Raw genomic sequence first — 8,360 nt, forward strand, 5'->3', positions numbered from 1 at the left:
GGTGAAGTGAGGAATATCCTGCATATAGTCTGGTCATGTCCCAAAATCCAACAAACATGGACTGAAGTGTTCACCTTAATACACAAGATCCTAGAAATCACTGTCCCACATGACCCAGTATATATATTGCTAGGCAAGCCAATAGCCAATATTCCCGGAAAAAAGCTAGAGTACTAGCACAAATGTTAAATGCTACACGGTGTACAATTGCCACAAATTGGAAACAACCTGCCCCCCATCCTTAAACCAAATAAATAACAAAATTTGGCATATAGTTTATATGGAAAAACTCTCAGCCTATCTGAAAGGCTCTACCTCACAATTTTCTGCGATTTGGGCCCCTTGGTTTCGCCATGCAGGTATATCCCCACATATAGATTAGAATATTTGGAACAGAGTGATACACGTGGTAATTAAATTGTTGTGTACATTGCTATATTTTTTTTTTGTAACAATTTTTTTATTGGTCACGTTTACAAATTACTGTACATACAGAAATGTCATGAGCCCATGACACTTCAACTTAATAAAATCATACAGTGACCAATAACATTTTTCCGTTTTCTTTAGGGGGAGAAAGAAAGAAGGGGAGAGAAGGAGGAGGGGAAAGAGGGGGGAGGGAGGGAGACATACAAGTGGGGGGGGGGGGGTGGGAGGTGGTAGGATAGGTGGGGGGGCGCGCAGAGGCTTCCTTGATAATCTCTTCTGGGGTCAGGGGGGTTCTAAGGGTACAGGAGGTTGGCCTTTTGGGTTTTATCTCTCTAACCAGGGACATTGCTATATTTTTACAAATGCTACCCCTCCCCCACCTTCCCGACCCCCCCTTTTTATCTGTTAATTATTATTTTGAATGTTAAAAAATGCTCAATAAAAAATTTAAGTAATAAAAAAAAAAAATACCCAATATCTCATGACAACAAGTAATACACTGGGATGATGTTTTTGCAGGGAAAAATGTAGAAGATAAACGGGCAGTCTTTCAAACATTGTTAGAAAAGCACACTTATCAGTGTATACCCTTGGGTAATAAGTATAAAAGAAATAAGTCAAAACCAATGTGGCTAAATAAACAGGAAGGGGAGGAAATGGACAAGAAGAGGAAGGTGTTTAGATTCTTTAAGTCAGAAGGGACGGAGACAACTTTTAAGAATTATAAGGAACTAGCTGATATACCCGGCGTTGCCCGAGATGTAATTTTGGGGGGCGGGCGACAGGGTTGGGCTCCCCCCCCATTGACAGCTAGGTGGGTGAGTGTGTTGACTGAGTGTGTGGGTGAGTGTGTGGGTGAGTGTGTGGGTGAGTGTGTGTGTGAGTGACTGACTGACTGAGTGGGTGGGGTTGGTGGGTGGGGTCGGTGAGTGGGTGGGTGGGGTTGGTGGGTGGGGTCGGTGAGTGGGTGGGTGGGGTTGGTGGGTGGGGTCGGTGAGTGGGTGGATGGGTGGGGTCGGTGAGTGGGTGGATGGGTGGGGTCGGTGAGTGGGTGGGTGGGGTCGGTGAGTGGGTGGGTGGGGTCGGTGAGTGGGTGGGTGGGGTCGGTGAGTGGGTGGGTGGGGTCGGTGGGTGGGGTCGGTGGGTGGGGTGACTGACTGAATGGGTGGGTGGTTTTGGGTGACTGACTGGGTGGGTGAGTGACAAGAGAGAGGGGATTTGGCCCGGGATTAAAGGGTTTACACCCCATTTGGCCATCCTCTACTCTCACCTGGGAAGCAAGGGGTTAACTGGACTGGGGTCCAGTAATGTGGTTTTGCCTTGCTTCAGCCATCCAACTGTTTATTCCCCTGTAAAAATGTATCGTTTCTGTTCCAGTGACTGCACCACACAAACACTGGGATCCATCCGGGAGGGCAAGGGTTAATAGTTGAATAGTGATTCTAGCCCTTTGTTTAAGTTACCCTCAAAGATGCCTGCCTACTAAGGAATGCGACCAAATGTTTAGCCCGTCCTAAGAGACAGATATTAATATCTCTTAATTTTAGTATTACACGGTAATATTTAGTCTCATTGGGAGCGTCATGCGTGACGGAATGTATTAATATGTCTCGCGTGCCAGTAAGTACTACTGAACTGAAGTTATGAAGTTATTTACAGTGTATATGGGATTTTGGATCTGCTCCGACAATGCAGACCCCATCTGCTATGCTAATAGGGCAGGGAGAGCATCCTGCAAGAATTAGCATAGGCCAGTGATCAAAAAGGTAACTGCCCTAATTGTTTATACTGGGGGCAGGAACCAAGGAACTGAGTGTTTTTAAGTGTGATACTTCACACTTACAATGGAAGCCAAAATCTGCTTCAAAGAGATTTTTTCTAGCCAACTCGGCATCTAGGGTTAATAGATGGGTTTGAAATGGTACTTAAACCAGAGTCAGCCCTTACTCAAATGTCTTTCATGTGTCTTCATGTACGATCTTCATCTATTGCTGTGATGTCAACATCTGAAACTGAATTATAGAAGAAATGGCCCATCCTGTATCCTGATGGCTTTCTTGTCCTAACCTTTAAGTAAGTGTCCATATTTTGTCTGTTATTTGTATATCTCGTGTGTTCACCTTTTTCAAGGAATAAATTATATTTTATCATATCTAAGTCTCGTCCAGTTCAACCCAGTTATATATTTGGTGCGTATTATTATAGCCTGTCTCAAAGCTACCGTCCCAGTGAGTTCATAGGTTGGGTGGGTGAGTGAGTGACTGGGTGTGGTTGACTGGGTGGGAGACAGTGGGTGACTTACCTGAACAGGTGGTGGTTCCTGCCGGCAGACGGTTCCCCTCCTGGCACTGATATCCCTGTGGCATCTGGCTGGGGCCGGAGGTGGGTTCGGGAAGTTGGCAGGGGGGGGGGTGGGGGGCAAGAGTGGCAGGCTGGGCCGGACAATCTCCCCCGCTCACACACTTCATGGCTCACAAATTTTTGCAGGGCCGAGAAATGGCGCCGCGCAGGAGACACGCGCCCGCCCCAGCGCGAGCATACTCTCCCCCGGCGCCACCCACCCCAAACACACCACCACAGCCCTCCTGCTGTGCTGGAGGCGGCACCAAGCGGGGAACCTGCGCCCCCGCCCCCCGGTTATGGCCGGAGCCTCCACCCCCTGCGCGGGAGACACGCGCTCCCGCCCAAGCACACTCTCCCTGGCGCCAAACCACCACCGACCACCTGCTGTGATGGAGACGGCACTGAGCAGGCAACGCGCGCCCCCCCATCCGTCAAGCGGGAGGGGATCAACCGCCCGCCGACAGCAGCCGCACCAACGGCTCCTAGTGATCACACTCTCCCCCAGGCATCGCCACTTGGATGAGGACGGGGGTGGCTCGCAACCAGCAAGCGCACGGTGATCGCCCCACCCACCCACCCCCGTGCCGGCATCAACCACGCAGGCCCAACCGGACAGCGGGACTCCGGGTAAGGGACCCACCGTGCCGAATTATGACGGGCACCGGGAGAGGGAGGGTGGGGGTGTGTGTGGAAGGTGAGCTGCGGTATGGCGGACGGGGGAGAGTGACGGGCACCGGGAGGTGAGGGGGTGGTGGGTGTGTGTGTGTGTGTTGTTGGTCAGAGGCACACGTGGTCACGGTGTGAGGAGAGTGTGCGTGTGTGTCTTTCCTCCCTGCCTTTCCCGCAGGCCAATGAGCTGTTCAGCCGACATACACACACAAACATTATTTGAGACTTATAGATATAGATGTAACAAAAATTGCAAAAGGGCAATCAAATTAGCAAAAATTGATAATGAAAAAAGGATTGCAATAGAAAGTAAGGTCAACCCTAAAATGTTCTTTAAGTACCTTAATATCAAAAAAAATGAGAAAAGAAAATATAGGACCCTTTCAGTGTGAGATGGGTAGGCAGATTATTGGAGAAAAGAAAAAAGCTGAGGTATTAAACAAATTCGTTGCCTCTGTGTTTACCAGGGAAGAATCAAGTTCAATAGTAGGGCCGCAGGAGGAAGCCACAACCTCCATATTAAATGAACAATTTGTTAATTAAGGAAGAAGTTCATAAGCAACTTGAAAAAATTAAAGTAAATAAGGCACCTGGCCCCGATGGTATACATCCAAGAGATCTCAAGGAGTTAAGCTCAGTAATAGCCAAACCATTATATTTAATATTCATGGACTACATTTCCACAGGCTCAATACCACAAAATTGGCATAAAGCAGATGTGGTGCCTATATTTAAAAAGGGATCTAGATCACAACCAGGGAATTACAGACCTGTAAGCCTGACTTCAATAGTAGGGAAACTACTTGAAGGTTTATACGGGATAATATACAATAGGGGAAGTGGGGGAAGGGAATGATAACCTCTGCTCAACTGATAGTGATTACAGATAGGTGGGTAAGTACTGGTGCTGTGCTGAGAAATATACTGATAATACAACTAAGAAAAAGAACTCAGCTGATCGCACAGCTGAGTTCTTTTTTTAGGTGTATTATTAATACGGGATAATATTCAGGAATACCTAATGGAAACAAAATTATTAGTAATAGTCAGCATGGATTTATGAAGGATAGATCATGCCAAACTAATATTATTTGTTTATTTGAGGAAGTAGGAATTTAGACCAGGGTAATGCATTTGAAGTGATCTACTTAGATTTTGCAAAGGCTTTTGATACGGTTTCACACAAGAGGTTGGTGTACAAAATAAAGAAAATTGGACTCAGTAATAATATATGCATCTGGATTGAAAACTGGTTAAAGGACAGACAACAGAGGGTTGTCATAAATTGAACTTTTTCAGGTTGGGCTAAAGTCATGAGTGGAGTACCTCAGGGATCGGTACTGGGACCCCTGCTTTTTAAACTTGTTTCTTAATGACCTCGAGGTTGGCATCGAGAGCAAAGTCTCCATCTTTGCTGATACTAAATTGTGTAAGGCAATAGAATCAGAGCAGGATGTAATTTCTCTTCAGAAGGACTTGGAGACTGGAAACGTGGGCAGGTAAATGGCAGATGAGGTTTAATACAGATAAATGTAAGGTTATGCATTTGGTATGCAAGAATAAAAAGGCGAATTACAAATTAAATGGGGATAAATTGGGGGAATCCTTGATGAGGTCTGCCATGCTTTCCAAGCATGCCCCTGGTCAGATCTGACTTTTTACAATCTCCCCCAGACTTAGATACAATACTTTAAGGCACCGTCATAAGCCCACCCCTTTCTACAGAATACTTTGAAGCTGCTCTTCTTTGATTAAGACAATTGACACCTTGAGTGGGCTATCCAGGATGGGCCCCCGCCCCAAGTAAGTTCCTTTGAAATTCAGAGCAGACAGAAACAGTCCTGACCAGTTTCAAACCCAGCATTTGGTATTTTGTTAAACAAGTCTAGCTCATTAACCCCTCAAGCAAAGGGATTAAACATACCCAATATCTCATGACATTATCATGACAGCAACATGTAGAAAATGAGGGGTTAACCCCTTGTATGCTACAGACGTGAAGCTACCACATGCTTGGGTTTCTATATGGCGGCGCATACACAGAGACCCAGACACAGCACCCACCTCTGTGCCTGGGGTCACCCTGCTCTCCCTCAGCTGTAGTTCTGCACTGCAGATTGGGGGTGGAAAGAGGGCTCTGTCCCTCACTTCTACATCTCCAGCTCTGCACAGACCTCCCTTCCCCGACAACCCAACCCCCTCTCTCTCCTCTACACAGACCTGCTCCCCTCCCCCACCCAGACACGTTCTTTAAAAACTAGGACATGAGAGAATGCAGCAGATATTTGGGACATCAGAACATACTGTCAGACCAGGACTGTCCCCGGGCAACCGGGTCAGCCTCACACAGAGAAGCTATAGCCCATAACACACACACATGATGCTGGCCCTGTCATAATGAAGGAGTTAAACTCCAACCAATACTCCCTCAATCTAATTACTTTCTAACTCTATTTAATAACTTTCCCAATCTTATCCTCACTGATCCCTAATGTTAATTCCCAATGTAAAACAACCCCCATTATCTCCCAGTCCCTGTGATACAGGAGGAGTAACCCCCCCAGTGCCAGAGGCTCCCCCTCACTATCAGAGGCTCAGCCTCTCAGGCTCCTGTGTGTAAGGAAGCTCAGAACAGCACTGGGATAATGTGCACAGGTCACACAAGGGAGGGGAAGGGAGGAGGAGGAAAGCACTTACCCAATAACACAGGCTGAAGATCTCTGTGCAGCAGGGGGTGGGCAATGTGAGGGGGACACAGGAAAAGGGACTTAGAGGCTGCAGAGCCTATTCCTCAGTGCCTGAGATGTGCACTTTATCCCCCCCTCACTGTGTTTATCCCCCCCTCACACATTCCTCAGTGTGTGTAGTGCGGTCTGTGCTCAGGATCAGTGTTTCCTGTCAGAATCAAATCTCACACACCAGGACATCCGGCTGCAACAGAGGGACCATAGAGAGTGAAGAGGGGAGGCCAGAGTGCCTCTAGCCAGCTCCTCCTGAGCTCATATGGAACAGTGACCCCTGGTGGGCTCCCAAGCAAGGTGCGGTGAGAGCTGCACGTGGTGCTGGCTGTGGGCTGGTGAGAAACATACAGGCAGTCCTCGTTTATCCGACACAATGTGTTACTCAAAATGGCGTTGGATAGCGAAACGTTGTAAAGCGAAACACGTTTTCCCATAGGAACACTGTTTAAATGAAAGGTTCCGTTCCTGAAGGCATTTTTAACACTAAAATACACCAAATATTTTACGCAGGCAATAAGATATGCAGCACACACATAAATTATATAGTGTATAAACTGTATTATATATATATATAATATAACATAATATATAATATAATATAAAAATATAATATATTATATAGTATAATATAATACAATATTATATAATATATATATATAAATATATATAATATATACACATAAATAACTTTGCAAAGCGTCCTAAGAGCGTTGGATAAGCCGTAGTGGCGTTGTAAAAATGAATATAGGTATGCATTGCATAGCGTTGGATAAGCCATTCGTTGTAAAATGAAGCGTTGTAAAACGAGGACTGCCTGTAGTGACAATCTCACCCCCATCTCCCACCGTATATAGGGGCCTATGCAGAGAGCAGCGAGAAGCGCAATCTCGCCAGGTTTTCGCCAAATATGCCTATAGCAAATTAGTTAATGGCGAAAAACTGGCAAGATAAGGAAAAACCGGCAGTTTTTTTTTTTTGTTTTAAAAACTCGCCGCGCGGGTGGCGAGAAGCAATATCTCGCCAGTTTAAAAACCCGCCCTATGCAGGTAGCCCCGATCAGCATCTCGCCGCTGATTGCGCCAATAAAATGGGGAGATGTTCTCCAAATCGCCCCGCCAACAGAAGTTGGCAAGAAGCTGGAGCTGAGCGGCGATAGGGGCCATAAAAAAAAATCAGCCCTTTTCCTGGCTGGGATTGATGCCGGGGGGCTCCAGAGCTGATACCCAGGAATACCAGCACCGAAGGCCCCCTGCATGCATCCGAGGCAGGAAAAATGCATGTACAGCCCACTTCATTGCCTTAGCGGCTAACCGCTAAGGCAATGAAGGGGTTAACCCACCGTGCCAGCTTTATTGTGGGTAGCGGGTGTGGGTGAAGGGGGTATTTGGCCCTTGGTGTGAATTTAGGCTTGCGGGGGGTTGCAGGTGCACTTAACCCCTTCACGACCATAGCAGTTAATACGGCTACGGTCATGAAGGGGTTAACCCCTCCCGCTACCCCCCCGCAAGCCATAAACAATCACCGTTGGGGCTAATACCCCCTTCACCCACCCCCGCTACCCACAATAAAAAAAAATCACACGCAGAGCAGCCCCACAATAAATAAATACATCTAAATGAATAAATAAATAAATGAATATAAATATATATATATATATATATATATATATATATATATATATATATATATATATATATATATATATAACAACAACCCCTATAACCCCTAACATACACATATATGCACATCAATGATACTATAGACCGGCGGGGGCCCTCGGGTGTTACCCGCAGGCCTGCAGTACCAATTATGTGCCCCCCCCCAAATTAATGAATAAACACATACATACTTTTAAAGAAATAACCACCCCCCCCCCCCCCCCAACACATACAGTATAGTTATGGCCACAATTACTATTATCCACAAAGGGATAATAGTGAATGTGCCCATTTTAAATACATAAACAGCAATAAATACATTAAATACATATAGCACTTACCCATTACCGGTTGCCACGTTGAAGGCCATCCTCATCTTCATCCTGCCCATGCCCCCTCCGCTGCTGCAAAACAGACACAAGAATGAAAACATCCAAAGTAATGTCCCCTAACCCCTTAATCACCATAGCGGTTATTAACCGCTACAGTCATTAAGGGGTTAACCCACCCTCACCCACCA

The 8,360-nt window shown here is 46.3% G+C and overlaps 1 protein-coding gene across 1 annotated transcript in view; it reads right to left on the reverse strand.

Moving 5' to 3' along the window:
- The window catches only part of LOC142488041 (uncharacterized), a 20,745-nt gene extending 14,382 nt beyond the window's left edge, over positions 1 to 6,363 (reverse strand). Inside the window, exon 1 of the mRNA XM_075588390.1 lies at positions 6,139 to 6,363. The gene's annotated coding sequence lies outside the window, so the exon portion shown is untranslated. The remainder of the gene's footprint in view (positions 1 to 6,138) is intronic.
- Between the last annotated feature and the right edge of the window lie 1,997 nt (positions 6,364 to 8,360).

Source organism: Ascaphus truei, chromosome 2, assembly GCF_040206685.1.
Source record: "Ascaphus truei isolate aAscTru1 chromosome 2, aAscTru1.hap1, whole genome shotgun sequence".
NCBI lineage: Eukaryota > Metazoa > Chordata > Amphibia > Anura > Ascaphidae > Ascaphus > Ascaphus truei.